Raw genomic sequence first — 16,374 nt, forward strand, 5'->3', positions numbered from 1 at the left:
AAGAGAAGTAAACAGATTGTGCAAAGTCCATCCACTGTACCCCCCACGGGGGGTAGGAGTCGCTGATTCAGTTCTTTGCCTACACCTTTTCCGAAAAACCTCAGTGCCTCTAACACCAGGTTGAGTGTACCAACATACAATATCACAAGAAATCACTGAAGGTAATATTTAGCATCAAATAGCATTCTATCAAAGAAAACAGGCACCCAATCAGATAGTAAAGGCAAACTTGATATATTGTCACCCTATGTGGTTGGTAACTAGGCAAGCATAAAATGGATTAGGAATTGTAATAACACAATTTAGCATACAAAGTGATTAACAGTAAGGACTAGGCATAAGGTGACATTTGTCATCCAGATCAGCATAGACAGTACCAAGGCCACTTCAAGTGCAGCAATGAGTATTAGTAAAATTTAATCTAGAGAGTGCTGGAACTATACTGCCAGAGCATATTTATGGTGATGATGCTAATCCTAAACTGACTAGATATACACTGTCCAAAAGGAAAATGGTAATGGAGGGGGCAGGGGAACAAAAGGTGCCTGCAGATTAATTATTATGGGAGAGGCAGTCCTTTCAGATGTTCTTCTGCAGGCTATTGTTGAGGCCCTTTATAAGTCAGTGCACTTAGCAACAGTCACAGTTAACCTGCATGCAGTATAGGTACAGTATATGTGCGGTATAGTTCCGGCACAGGTGCAAGGTTGATGTGGTTCAGATATGGTGAAAGTTCTGTATAATGTGGTACAGGGTTGGCATAGGTGCAGTCTAGGTTTGGAATAAATTAGGTATAGGGTGCAGTATGGATTTGGTATGGATTAGTTATACTTAGTGTCCTGCTCTGAGTGTCTCAGTCCCTGCTAGCAGTAGCAGCAGTGGGCAAATAGCCCTCCTATCAGTCCCCTCTCTGTAGAAGGTAGTCTCCGATGATCAGTGATGAGAAGCACTGGGCGAGTGGACACTTCAGTCTCCAGTCTAGCTGCAGCAGCGGTGCAGGTACTTTGATGTGAGAAGTGCTGCACTCCTAGTCTCAGGCTCAGATCTTTGCTGCTATGGTCTCTAGCTGGCAGGTGAATATCCAGACAGAGGTGCTCCCTCTCACTCTCCCCTTGGTGCCAAGCGGTAGAATGTTCCTGGGAATTTTTATAAAAAATCTTCTCTCAATTCCTCCCTCCTACACAGTGCATATTGGGATATGTATTGTAACCATTATAGTGTAGCCATTATATGGCTGAAGTCTTAAACTAGAGCTCCCAGGATTCTCAGCACTCTGCTTAGAAGTCTATAGGCTTGCTTGGCTTTAGCTCTCCTCCTGCTGGCCAGCGGAAGAGGGTGCAGCAAAACATCAGTATCTCAGTAGAGGGAGAGAAGAATAAAGGGCAATGTCTCCATCTCCATAGTGCTATAGCCTAAACCCTAGCCACACTAGTAAATAATAATCATTCCACAAGGCCATTAAGCCATGCATTGTGTAAACAAGCATCTTCCACAAAGTGATATGATAGCAAGTCTTTAGTGTGGTAAAGTGCCTATGTATCACACTCATCAAGATGTGCACCAGTGGTATAACTCATTCACCAGATTTGATTGACCACTTGATACTAAATGGTCAAACAGCACAGGATAACATTGCTCAAAAATTCAAGAATCCCTTAGTTCCTACAGTCTTCAGAACACTCATTGAAGAAGGTCCTGTTCAATAAAATCTAATCTGTCTGTGGACTTGTGGTCTAAGAGATGTTGGTAAACCTTTGCTTTTAATATATCTAATTTTCTGGCACAAATATTTATTTTTATTAGGAAGGGAGTTTCAGGTTTATTGTAGGGAGAAAGTTATTATTAGCCCTTGTGAAATTCAAAGATGTCCTCCATACTTGCTGTCCATATGACCAGAATATCATCACTATAGTGAAGGTGCTACCATGGTTTGGTGGTGAAGGTTGACAAGTATGCCCCTCACAGTTTACCCAGGGGCGTATTTACCACAAGGCAAACAAGGCATTTGCCTAGGGCAGCATTTTTTAGTGGAGCAGCACTACCCCCCGGAAGAAGGAACATATGTGGCATGAGGACCAGGTGGGATCTGAGAAGGGCTGCTTGATGGTGTATGCAGAGTCCGACTGTCATTCCCAGGGCTCTCTCAGGTGGGGGTGGGGATGGGGCAGGGGTGTTTTTGGTCAGTGTCAGGCTCTCCCGGGTGGGGGGGGGGGGTCTTTTGTTGGTCAGTGTCAGGCTCTCCCTATTGGGGGGGTCTGGTGTTGATCTTTGTCAGGCTCTCTCTGCTGGGGAGGGGGGTGTCTGATTTCTGTGTTGCCTAGGGCAGCACAAAACCTAAATACACCACTGAGTCTACCCATAGAAATGTTTGTATACTATGAACAAACTGTGATCTCATTGATGCTCCCAGTTGCTGCAGATAGATAATCTATCTAAATTAAAATAGCTGTTCATTTAAATGGAATGCATGACATGTGTGGCTGGTTCTGCAGGAATGGTATTCTGCTCCAAGTTTATGTGACATGCTACCTTCTATCCTTGTAAATAAACTAGGTTTACAAGGATTTGGCATCTTTAGTAACCAGGCTTGTACTATAAGGTAATGGGCCCATAGTGTTTAGCTTATTAAAAAGATTTGTTTTATCCTGTAGTTGGGTGTCTCCCTGTCTCACTGTATGTATTATCCACAATGGTATTGATGTTGGAAATGACATGTCTTCTTGAGTTTCTTACTTTTTGGGAAGTATGTACAAGCATCCCACCTTCAGATCTGCACTTCTACTGTTCTCAGATGCTGTCTGGGTACCGTTTAAAGTGGAACTAAAGTTAAAAAAAAAAATGTCAGCAGGAAGGTTTTTATTGCAAAAGAGACAGTAAATTTACCTGCCTGTTCGCAATCTTCTTAATTTTTCTTTTGAATGTAAACTGAGTTGTGCATGTAGAGCTTAGCGTACACTTTCAGCATGGTGCCAGTGTGCTGGGATGAGTGAAGTTAAGGGTGTAAGTGTTAGCAGCCTGTGAGGGATCCAACAATCACATCGCTGGAATGGATCTGAATATTATGCGGACTTCAACAGCACATAGTAATGGCAAAAACACTAGCCCTACCTAGTACCAATTAATAATATCTTCATGAACAACACATAACAATGATAGCCGTAACCAGCAGTACATAATGGCAATAATGTTAAAACAACAATGAAAGTCCCAACAGCAGCAATAATAACATTAATAGCTCCTCCAAGAGCATATCATAACGGTATTAATAACCTTTGTAAGATAACAGCTTCCTCAATTACATAAAGATCCCCTGTGGATGCTTACAGAAGACTTGAAAAAAATTTGGAAACACCCAAACCTGTTGAAGTCTATGTAGCTGAATCTTGTAATGTTTTCCTGCCCTTTTTAATGGCCATTTTGCAAGCTTTTGATGAAAGGGACATGGGCAACTGAGCACTGTCATGAAGGCAAGGGATAAAAAACTTTTTTTTAAAAAAAAAGTTCCATTCAGTAGGAAGCAGGTCTTTTAAAAGGGCTTAAAGGGCAGCAATAAAAATGCACAATTCCATAAATGACATGATTGGGAGATGCTCTAAACCTGTACATAAAGTACATGTTGGATGGACTCCCACAAAAGTGACATTAAAAAAATGACAGTTCCTTTTAAGTCTGTGTGTGTATATGTCTTTGGTATACAAGATGGAAAATGTATAAATAAAAGAATGAAAAGGAATGCAAGACATGAAGAGCTGAGAAAAACCCTTTACTACATCCCGTGTATGTAGTGCTACTCCTGCAGGATCCGCAGGAATACTGTCCAGATCTTCCCCAAAAGCTTTGGCCTCATCCAGGCACATAGGCTCATTCACACATTTCTTCAATGACCAGTCTAGAAGTGTTGTTTCTGTTGTTTTGTTATTTTTGGAGTACTTGGTTAGGGTTAAGGGAATTAGGTGAGATACTCCAAAAATAAGAAATACTGTATGTACACTTCAAGACTATAACGAAGTCCGTGCTTGCAACAAACCGTGGACTACAGCTTTAAGGCAGCAGTAGTAGTAGTAAGCTAGAACAGAGTCCTTTCAGATAGGAAATTAAGTGGACAAAGCTCTTTGGAACACCAGCCGGTATCTCCTTTATCTAGACCCACAACTGACTCCCTAGCACCAGAGGGGTTTTAGCAGTACAAAATCTCTAAGATCCTTTCAGACCTGTCTGTACTCACAAGGCCCAAGGACAGCTGGATGCTCTCCTCCATGATACCAGACCAGATCTTCAGTCAGATCTAAAAGAACCCGGGTCTCAGCATTCAGGCCCTCAGGTTGCCCAACTGTGGACTGCGACAGTAGATGCAGCAGCATTGCCTAGGAGGGCAGCATGCCCCCTCCAGGCTGGACCAATCCTATACAGGAAAAGACTCAGAGCCCAGTGTGCTCACTGACTATATACAATTACTCAGCATGCCATCGGAGCCTTTCTCAATGGGATAGGTCAAGGCTGTATCAATATCCATGCTTCCATTTGCATAGCTCCACATCTATCATCCAGAAACGTCTTTGTTGCAGAAGCTTTCTAGATGCAGAGTTGAACACACTGGCAGCAGTTGAACACACTGAGTTGACCTAACTAGCAGAACACAGCAACACTGATTACAATGTGCAAGCTATGCTTTTACGTATAGTAACAACAATCACAACCACACTGACTACAGTGTGACAACTAAATGTACCTATCAGAACACAACTAAATCTTATTTATCTATACCTAGCAATTATCTAGGAGGGTGCTACAAGTATATCAACAGGGCCAGCACAAGCAGGCACAAAGTCAGTGATTAGTCCATATATTGTATAAAAATATGCAGTCCCTACCCATCAGGATTTAGGGTGAAAATATATTGCCATATTTGGAGACAGGAAGACATTTTTCCCCTCTTGAAGAACATTTATCCCAATTTTCTCTAGAATTTTCATTTGGCTTCCTCTGGACAAGACCATACCTTGGAGAAAAACAGATACAAAGTGTTTTTCTAACAGTAAATAGATACAGCAGGTGTACACAGTGTTAAATAGATGAAACTGATTAACAGCAACTAGTATAGAAATCAGTAGCAGAAATCAGTTGTCTCTATAAAATCCATGTCTGTTGCGGCATTTACTAAGTTATTGGCTTCTGCAAGTCATTTACAAAGCAATTTATAGATGTTGAAATGATTTCAAATACATGTTTTGCGTACTAATTGGCAGAACATTAGTTTAAACACTTTACATAATGTAAACAGTAAATCACTATGACTCCCAATACAGCACTTGGAGAGTCTCATTTATGAAGGCTACATCATACAGGCAAAATAACAAATATTACTTGTTGCTCATGCACTTAGTATAAACCGGGTGTCTGCAACCCACGGCTCCAGAGCCGCATGCGGCTCTTTTTCACCTTGGCTGCGGCTCCGGAGTACACTGCCCACCAGGTGACAGGCAATAGGGCAGCAATGGGCAAACTACGGCCCGGCGGACCTTTTAATCCGGCCCACGGAGCTAGGCTCCCGCTAGGCTCCTCTCACAGTCCGCCCTGAAGACCGGTGTAGCATGAAAATCTGTCTCCTATGAGGATCTGTCCCCCTCTACGTATTTGCGCATGTGCCGGAGATCGCCGATCGGCTGCTAATGCCTGAAACTGGCACATGCGCAGATACGTCGAGGGGGACAGATCCTCATAGGAGACAGATTTTCATGCTACACCGGAACGGCGCGGGAACACGGCGAGAGGAACACGCGGAGCAAAGGTAAGTGAATTGACACAGGGGGGACTTAATATGGGGGATGAATTAATATGGGGGATGAATTACTATAGGGGGGATGAATTACTATATGGGAGATGAATTACTATATGGGGGATGAATTACTATATGGGGGATGAATTACTATATGGGGGATGTATTTTCAGTTTTAAAAATGTGGCTCTCAAAATAAATTTCAATCGTGGTTTTGGCGAGATTTGGCTCAGTTGAAAAAAAAGGTTGCCCACCACTGACCTAAGGCTATGATTGTGATTATGACGATACACTGTGGCCCTGATTAACCCTTTGCTTACTGGGCCCTTAAACCCCCTTCATGACCAGAGCGCTTTTTGCAATATATGCAGTGTCGGATTTGTTTTAAATGTTGCAATGGTTTTGCGGCTCCCAGTCTTTTTTTCCCTCTCGGAAACGGGTCCAATTGGCTCTTTATGTCTTAAAGGTTGCAGACCCCTGGTATAAACCAAAGGAAAAGCTGCACACCGTTTTCCCAGGCAAAACTTTAGTCAGCTGACAAGCTTCAGCACGTGCTCTTGCCCCCAGACCCACCCCCCCACCCCCTTTAACATATTTCACCAGATGGTCTTAATCATTAACAAATGCACTCTTCCTTAAAAAAAAAACTACTTGGGGGATTCCCTAAACTTGTCTGTAAAACGGGACATGTCTAGAAAGTATTCAAAGTACTACAGCAAAAGTGACATTTGCAAAGAAAAAACATTGCCATTTAAATTGCCAGCAATACACATTTCTTTTTAATATTTAAAAAAAATGACATGGGAACCCCCATGAATTCATACCAGGCCCTCATCAAGGAGAATGGAGACCATAGCAGGTTACATGCCCTCAACATGGGGGAAGGGGCCCATGTCAATGAGGACAGGAACCTGTCTATCTCACCAACCTGTCCACACCTGTCACACTCCTTGCCATCAATGACAGGTCCCCAGGCTTGCATGTGGAGTTCAGGCAAAAAGAAGAGGTGGTGGTGGGGGGGGGGTTGACAAGAGGGTGCCTGATAAGTGGCTGATAACATTTTCCTTACTTCCTATGTGGTCAGTGGGAAAGGAAGTGCAGAAAATCAGATTTTACTTGGAGCTCAGTCTCCATTGTTTAGTCAGGTGCTTGGCTAAGAACGGAGAGTGAGGGAAACAGTGGCTATAGCTGCTTTATGTAGCTGTTCCCCTGCTGTACTGAACTGGTTAACAACTGTTTCAGCAAGAGAAGGTAGCTGCTGAGCAGGAGGGGTTCAATAGACTGAGTCAGGAAGCACTGTACTGTGGGAACTGTAGTCCAGAGGAAAGAGACTCTACTGTGATCAAAAGCATTTTGAGCTGCCATTCCCAAAGAGAGACTGCCAGGAGGAGGGGAAATGGCTGCATTTTCTCAGGCTGTACAGGACACAGCTTCCTTTTGCCATAAGGAAGCCTGAAGAGTGCAAATCTCTGTCCAGTGTGCACCACCACTGCTGAGGGCTGAGTCCAGGTGTGTTGACAGGGAAAGTCACCTGGGTGCAAAGCAGAGAGTGCAGTAATCTCTGTGTGTGATTAGATGGTGAGCTGCAACAGTGACCACATGATCTTTGATTCTTCTCGTTCTCTGGGCATTTTGAGCTATTTAAAGTTTAAAGGGCCGCCGAGGCAGGTGGAAAGGGTTGAACTTACTATTAAATTTTGATACAGTTTAAAGCACAACTCCAAGAATTAGAAAAAAATTACATTTGCAGTGTTCCCTCCTCAGAGAAAATGACTTTACCCTAGTCCAAAGCAGTCCAATCCTTGTACCTTCTGCAAACAATCAGTCTTCCCCTGATGTTTTTCCTGGAGAGAAGTGTCTTCTTTGCTGCTCTTCTTGACACCAGGCCATCTTCCAAAAGTCTTCACCTCACTGTGCATGCAGATGCACTCACACCCGCCTGCTGCCATTCCTGAGCAAGCTCTGCAATGGTGGTGCCCTGATCCCGCAGCTGAATCAACTGTAGGAGATGGTCCTGGCACTTGCTGGACTTTCTTGGGTGCCCTAAAGCCTTCTTCACAACAATTGAACCTCTGCTTGAAGTTCTTGATGATCCTATAAATGGTTGATATAGGTACAATCTTAGTAGCAGCAATATCCTTGCCTATGAATTCCTTTTTGTGCAAAGCAATAATGACTGCACGTGTTTGATTGCAGGTAAATTGATATTTGTGTCATTCTCAAAACTTTTGGCCAGGGCTGTAGGACTATTAGGCCACATACACCCTGTATTCTCTCTGACACTTTTCTCCTACAGGAGTTTAGCAGTAGAAAAATGTGGTAAAAAGCCACATTTTTGTGTGTTAATGTTCATTCATTAGTCTGGTGTTAATGCATTCTACTGGACAGAATGTTAATTCATTCTGGCCATTAGAGTATGATAATTCATGAATTTTTAGATGCAGAAAGAAAACCACCAAAGTCATATTTAGGAGAGGAGTTTTTGAGCATAAAAAATCCTCTAAAGCATCTAAACGTGTCTAAATGTGTATAAATGAGTGTTAACACTAGGTAAAATTATGCACGTTTAGATATAGTTAACTCTTTTGAGCTTTTTTTTATGCTCAAAAGCTCCACTCCTAAATGTGACTTTGGTGAAGGGGGGGGGGCAGTTATGCCTTTAAACATATGTAAAGCCCATAGTGTACATGGACACATGGACTGCCTGGCACCCCGGCAGACCTATAGCTAATACCAGCCAATTACGCCAAGCATCATACATAGGCAAGAAGTTGAGATAATATCAAAGAAATAACTTTGTTGAACAGAAATACAGTTTTTTCTTTACACTTCAAAAATAGGGCTGTCACCACATTTACAATAAATACAAATATTACACATTGGAGTAAACATCCCTCAATGGTTAGGTAAGGAGGTAAAGTTGACACAAGACTAATCACATCCAGTAGGAATCTCCAGGAGGATTAGCAAAAAGACAGAAACAATAGGTTCCTCAATTAGCAATGGGAATTCACACTTAGGAGGCTCACAATGGGGAAATAACACAATGGGAGAAAGACACTTCACACCTAAACAGGATAGGCAAACACAGGTACACATTATACCAGTAAACATACAACACCTTAATAAATAGATTACAGTTAACAGCAGAAAACCCCAGCATCAGGTTGTTTTGAGCAAATTTTAATCTTCTGCTTTGAGTATAGGAGAGTCTAGTTTCTGGTTTGGACTGTTGATTCTATACCCCAACAAAACACAGAGGCCTCAAATCTGTAACCGGGGCTTCCAGTTCTTAGAGTCTGTGGGAGATATGGACTTGAATACAAAATAAAACTACTACAAAGGTCACATAGGCACACACCTGCCAAAGAATAGAGCCCCCTTCAATGCCAAGGCCCATAGTTAGTAGGCAAGAGGCTAACCTGCAGTCCCCTCCAAAAGCCCCTGTCCCAGTTGGGTCTGTCACTGGAATCTTCCTTTGAAAAATTAACTTGACTTTCTCCTTCTAAAAAAAAAACCATTGTAAATTAAATTCTGTTGAATATTTGTAATTTGTTAATCGTTTCCAGGTTTTTATTGTTATGTTTTGCAAATATTGGTCTTTCTTTTGATGGTTAAATGGTAATGGATATCTCCTTACTTTTTTCTTTTATTATCAAAGGAATACTGGCCCAAAATAGTAAAAGAAATTTTTTTTTTAATGTAGCTGTATATTTCTTGGTATTACAATAATTTACCACCAAAGAACAAGCAAAACTAAATTCTCCTGCTCCTAACCAGGGGCGGACTGACAACTCATGGGGCCCCTGGGCAATAGGGGATCATGGGGCCCCTGTGTCCTTGCCCAAACTCAAAAAAGCCTATGAAAAAGGTACCAGGGGCATCTCATGGGGCCCCCTACTGACCCCGGGCCCTCAGGCAGTGCCCGAGTTTCCAAATGGTCAGTCCGCCCCTGGTACAAAGTATATACACATTCTGATGTATTTTTGTATTTTAATATTTGTGTATTATTATGCAAGTGGCAAAATCTATACATAGTTCAGTGTCTGTTTCTTTTCTCACCTGCCATTTTTAAGCCACTGAACATGACCTAGATCAAACAAGAATGTGTCAGGTTTGCTATAATACCAGTAGCACACATTTCATTGATATAAGGATATCTAATAATACAATGATGGCTTAATAATTGAATATTTTCCAACAACAATAAAATAAATAGACGCCCATTTAAATCAATTAATCATCTGCTAACCTCCCTGTAATTCTATTTTACACCAAGACTCCCAAGTGAGCTCTTGTGCCCTTTACACGTAACCAAAGAAAGAGAGAAATAAGAAAATCACTAAGCTTACAATTAGGGAGTTGAAGCTGACAATACAATGAGATGGCCCATGTTTAATGAGCACCATCCAACATTACAGAAAATCTATTCCCCCAGCGTCTGTGTGTGTGGTTAGGGTAATATATACAGTATCAATCTAAATATAGACAAATTTCAGACAGGAAATAAAGAGGGATTGACAGTCATTGCTCCAGGGATTTATCAGAGAGGGATAGCAGGAAGCGCTGCAGGGCAGTATTACAATTCATTGACAGAATGTTTAAGAAAGATGTGCACCTTATGACAAAAATAGCAGGGGTGCCGCATCTGGAAAGCATGGAGGACAGAGTTGGGCAGGTGATTATTATTGGAGTACCATGGATAAGTAACACTGGGTATGATGAGCATTTGCAAAAAAGAGAGCCCGTTGCCTTGGTTGCTATAAAATGAGTTAATGACAGTTTTATCACATATATTTTTGTTCTGCTTAAAGCGACTGAAATCATTTGCTACATGTTTCAAATTATATTCTATGATGGAATACATACATCAACACATTACTTTATTATTGTGTCATTATATTGCTTTATTAAAAGCCGTTAGGAAAATGTAAAACTCCAGGCACATAACTAAATATACAGCTGAAATATATTTGCCTGCCAAAAGGATTTGTATTATTGTCCATTCATTTCTGAGGTTTACATAGCTCTGGCACACAATACAGCCCTGTCTAGCAGGGCATGATACCTGGTTTTAATCATCTGCAGTTCACGGACACTGGTCAATGGGACATTGAAAGGACATGCAGATGTGTAATGATATTTTCTCTATGTATTTCTGCTTTCTCCTCCTATCAGCATGCTTCTCTCACTTCAGCACACCTTAATGGCATCTTTATATTCATTTTACTGGCCACTGAGGCACTGTTACTGGACAGTGGAGTGGCAACAGATAGTTTTTAGCCATGCTGTAAGGTAGCTGACACCCTGTGGCACTCTCTTGTAGGTAGGACTTTGTTGGGTTTTTTTTACAAATTTAAAATGAAGTACAGAATCACTTCAAGCTGCACCCTTCCTTCCAAACATACATTTCCGATAAAAGATATATCTGTAAAGAATAAAGTAAATACTTACCTCTCCTGCAGTCTGCACCACCAAACATTACTCCATTGAAGAAAACAGGAATACAGGAATGGATGAATCTTTTCAGGTTTGATTCATGGGGTTCTTCAAATCCTGCTTTAAATTTGCAAGACCTGAACTTAAAGGCTAAATTCACTCTTTGAACATGTTACACCAGTATTTAGAAGAGCTCCTGCCTCCTCTCCCTCTGATCCCCCTCTCCCTTTGACAGCGGGTGGGGGATCCTCTCCCTGTACACACTGTCAAAATTTAAAAACAGCACACCCAGCCTGGCTGCATCATTCATTCACAGAGTTTACCTGTGTTAGCAACAAGTGTAGGATGTTGCAAAATAAGATAAGCCCCCCCCCCCCAAAAAAAAATAATAAATAAATATATATATATACATATATATATATATATATATATATACTCTGTATATATATGTACATTATATTGCCAAAAGTATTGGGATGCCCGTCTTTACATGCGCATGAACTTTATTGGCATCCCAGTCTTAGTCCGTAGGGTTCAATATCGAGTTGCCCCACCCTTTGCAGCTATAACAGCTTCAAGTCTTCTGGGAGGCTGTCCACAAGGTTTAGGAGTGTGTCTATGGGAATGAGAGCTAATTGTTCCAGAAGCACATTTGTGAGGTCAGGCACTGATGTTGGATGAGAAGGCCTGGCTCACAGTCTCCGTTCTAATTCATCCCAAAGGTGTTCTATCGGGTTGAGGTCAGGACTATGTGCAGGCCAATCAAGTTCCTCCACCCCAAATTTGCTCTTTCAAGTCTTTATGGACTTTGCTTTGAGCACTGGTTCGCTGTCATGTTGGAACAGGAAGGGGCCATCCCCAAACTGTTCCCACAAGGTTTGTAATGAAAGTATGAAATTGTCCAAAATGTCTTGGTATGCTTACACCTTAAGAGTTCCCTCCATTGGAACTAAGGTGCCAAGCCCAACCTCTGAAAAAACAGCCTCGCACCATAATCCCCCCTCCCCCACCAAACTATACACTTGGCACAATGCAGTCAGGCAAGTACCATTGTCCTGGCAACCACCAAACCCAGACACATCCATTGGATTGCCAGACAGAGAAGCGTGATTCGTCACTCCAGAGAACATGTCTCCAGTGCCGGCGTGCTTTACACCACTAACGATGCTTTGCATTGCACTTGGTGCTCAGCCATGGAAAGCCATTTGATGAAGTTCTCTGCACACTGTTGTTTTGCTAATCTGAAGGCCGCATGAAGTTTGGAAGTCTTTAACTATGGATTCTGCAGACAGTTGGTGACTTCTACGCACTGCGTGCTTCAGCATGTGCTGACCCTGCTCTGTCATTTTACATGGCCTATCACTTTATGGCTGAGTTGCTGTTGTTCCCAGTTGCTTCCACTTTATTATAAGACCACTAACAGTTGACTGTGGAATATTTAGTAGCAAGGAAAGTTCACAGATAGACTTATTGCACAGGTGGCAACCTATCACGGTACCACGCTTGAATTCACTGAGCTCCTGAGAGCGACCCATTCTTTCATAAATGTTTGTAGAAGCGGTGTGCATGCCTAGGTACTTCATTTTATACACCTGTGGCCATGGAGGTGATTGGAACACCTGAATTCAATGATTTAGAGGGGGGTATAAATACTTTTGCAAATATAGTGTGTGTGTATATATATAGTGAGAATATATATATATATATATATATATATAGTGAGTAAAATAAGTATTGACCACGTCACCATTTTTCTCAGTAAATATATTTCTAAAGGTGATATTGACATGAAATCTGTTACCATACGTCGGTAACAACCCATGCAATCCTAAAAAACCAAAGAAACCAAAAATTAAGTTATGTGCGATAAAATGGAATGACACATGGAAAAAGTATTGAACACGCATGCCTTGCTCGGTTGTGATTTTGGCCCATTCTTCCACACAGTCTGATTGGCTGGGCCATTCTAGCAGCTGTATTTTCTTTCTTTGAAACCAATTGAGAGTTTCCTTGGCTTTGTGTTTTGGATCATTGTCTTGCTAAAATGCCCACCCTCATTTTATCATCATCATCCTGGTAGATAGCAGCAGATTTTTATCAAGAAGGCACCTTTTAAATAGTCTGTCTGGCGCGATCGTGCATTTCTTTGCGCATGCGCACTTCTATTCGCCAATCGTCTCACCGGGATTCCCTTACACTATGGCAGTTGAGTGCATTACTTATTGTTTTCTTTGAAACAATTGCACTGTTATTCCATGTCTTTGTGAAGCTCTCCACAAGTGGTCCTTGGCTCTTAGACAACTCTTCTGATATTTGCTTTAATTTCTCTGTTAGAAATCTTGCGAGGTGTACCTGGTCATGGCTGGTTTATGGTGAAATTATGTTCTTTCTACTTCCGGATTATGGCCCCAACAGTGCTTACTGGAACATGTAGAAGTTTAGAAATCCTTCTATAACCAATGTCATCAGTACATTTTGCAACAATAAAGTTGTGAAAGGCTTGAGAGAGCTCTTTGCTTTTAACCATCGTGAGATGTTTCTTTTGTAATGAGGCACCTTTTTATAGGACATCAGTTGAAACTGAACCAGCTGAAATTAATTTGCACTGACAAGAGGAAGGATTACTTTCTAATTACTGATAGATTTCAGCTGGTGTTTTGGCTTTCCATGCCTTTTTGCACCTCACTTTCTTGATGTGTTCAATATTTTTCCCTGTGTCATTCCATTTTATTACACATAACTAAATTTCTGAACATATTTGTTTTGCTTTCTCTGTATGTATGGATTGCATAGGTTGTTATCGACATGTGGTGACAATTTCATGTCAATAGCACCTTTAGAAATATTTTTACTGAGAAAAATATATGACCTGGAACCCAAATCCCCAGCCCAATATGAATTTTTTTTTCATAACCTGAAATTTCTTGAACTGTCAGTTCCTCCTGTGCTCATGGATTCCTCCCACTGACCACTATGTTACTTGAGCAGTAACACAGGGGCCAGTGACACTGCCTCTAAGCACAGCAGGGGACCAGGACAATGACGCTTCCAGAATTATGAGTTTTGTATAGATTTTATCTATCGAATTACCTTTAATGGATCAGAATTCAGTGGTGCAGGCTGCAGGAAAGGTGAATGCTTCCTTTCTTCTTTTACAGGTACATCTTTGTTTGGGACCATCAACTTTCTGACAAAGTTGCTTTGAACATCATTTGTGAATTGCCACACTTGTGCAATGTACATGTTTATATTTGGTTTTAGGAACGTGACATTTGGCAAAAATCTAATTGCCTTGAAATAGTGTGTGGATTGCACAAGGCTTGTTCATTGGCTGAAAGTGTTTTAATTGTTTTTAGCCTTTGGAATATATGATTAAATAAGAGTGACTTGCCATGAGTGCCCTGGACTTTGTATTTTTCGATATCTGTACTGGACACTTACTTACCAGGAATACTGAAATCCACAGCTATGATTTCACAGCAGTCAGAAGTGTGGGATCTTTAAAGGCAATCACTTCAATATACACTAGTCCATGCTCTCTCAAGAGTTACTAACGATGAGGGCCCCACATCTATTTTACCTGAAAATTTGGTATAGCCATACCTCCCAATTCTCCCTCTTTTGGAGGAACTGTTCCTTCTTTGGAACCAAACCCCTCTGTCACTCTTTCATCCTCAACCGTCCCTCTATTTGGTTTATTGTAAGAATCTCTATAAAAATTATTATTGAACTATTAAAATGTCTTACAGCACTAAATTTTTTATCCAAACTTTATTCTATTTGTTGTTTTGAAAAACCAACATAAAGAAAAAATACAAATGGCAACTGCACCAACCAATATCTGGCCATTGCAGCAAGAAGCACATGGAAGGGTGATGCATGTTAAATAACAATAAAGAAAAAATCCCAGCTCAATTTACCAGCCAGCCTGCAACAAACTGAATAGTCCCGTCTACCTGTTCATGTTAAAAAAAGGGATTGAGTTTGCACACATTTGCAAATTCATACGTAAGATAGATTGAGGGCAGGTATACCTGGAGGGAGCCCACCCCTCCTTCAAGGCACAGGGGCTTACTGGAAACCCAGCAAATAGCACAATGATAGCGGAGGTGATGCCTTTGCTGTCATTGTGCTATTTGCTGGTTATCCAGTGCACCCCTGTGCTTTTAAGGAGGGGTGGGCTACCTCCAGGCATACCTGCCCTCAATCTATCCATTACTATATATGTCCTCCTACTCCTACTATGGAGGTTCTCGAATTTTATACAAGTAGGACTGCAGATAATACTGGGGTGCTGTGATGTGGCCTCTGGAGCTTACGCATGTATTTGCAAATGTGTGCAAACTAATCCCCTGTTTTTGATGTGAACTTTTAGACAGGACAATTCGGTTTGTCACAGGCTGGCTGGTAAGTTGAGCTGGGAATCTTTCTTTGTTGTTGTTTTGATAAAGAAAAAATAGTAATCAAAATTGGATTAAACCAATCATTTTTGTACATTAAAGGAGCAGTAAGGGTAACACTCTTTTGGCCCTACTTCTCTTATGGATCACAGAAGTGCACTTAGATGGGCACTCCTGTGATCTGTTTTCAGGCTAAAGCCCACTGTTGACTGACGTCACAGACCCAGTCCAGGCTCTGGAAAGATTCCAACTTTAAAGCTGGGATCCAGCCAGCTGCTTGGACCAGCAGTCGGGCTCAGCATCTCAGAGAGCCGCTGAGAGCCTGAGCCAGCTGCTCCCGCCCCCTCCACAGCTTAGCACTCCAGTGAGCGCTGGAGGTGCAGAGCAGAGAGCCAGTGACTAACAATCACTATCTCTCTGTTCAGTGAAGGCTGAGAACTGAGCTATCAGTGTTATTTGATCTCTCAGTTCTGTTTTAGAGGCATTGGGGGACAGATGCAGCATCCACCCAGGTGAGTATGTATGTTTATTTTTTGTATCCCCAAATTCTTTTTTAAATTTTAATACCCTTATTAGTGGAGGCATTAGCAGGGTCAAGTCATTTGTGCTATAACATGTCCCTCTTTCCATTCTTACAAAGTTGGGAGGTATGGGCATAGTTACTAAGTCAGTAAATATCTGCTACTCACTAGTCATATTTACTGAATTTCTCAAAAATAAACATTTTGGGTACAAATTTTGAAATGTTATTGGATTCCT

The sequence above is a fragment of the Staurois parvus genome, unplaced genomic scaffold (assembly GCF_062004578.1).
Source record: "Staurois parvus isolate SC_StPar_1 unplaced genomic scaffold, SC_StPar_1.0 ptg000029l, whole genome shotgun sequence".
Lineage (NCBI taxonomy): Eukaryota > Metazoa > Chordata > Amphibia > Anura > Ranidae > Staurois > Staurois parvus.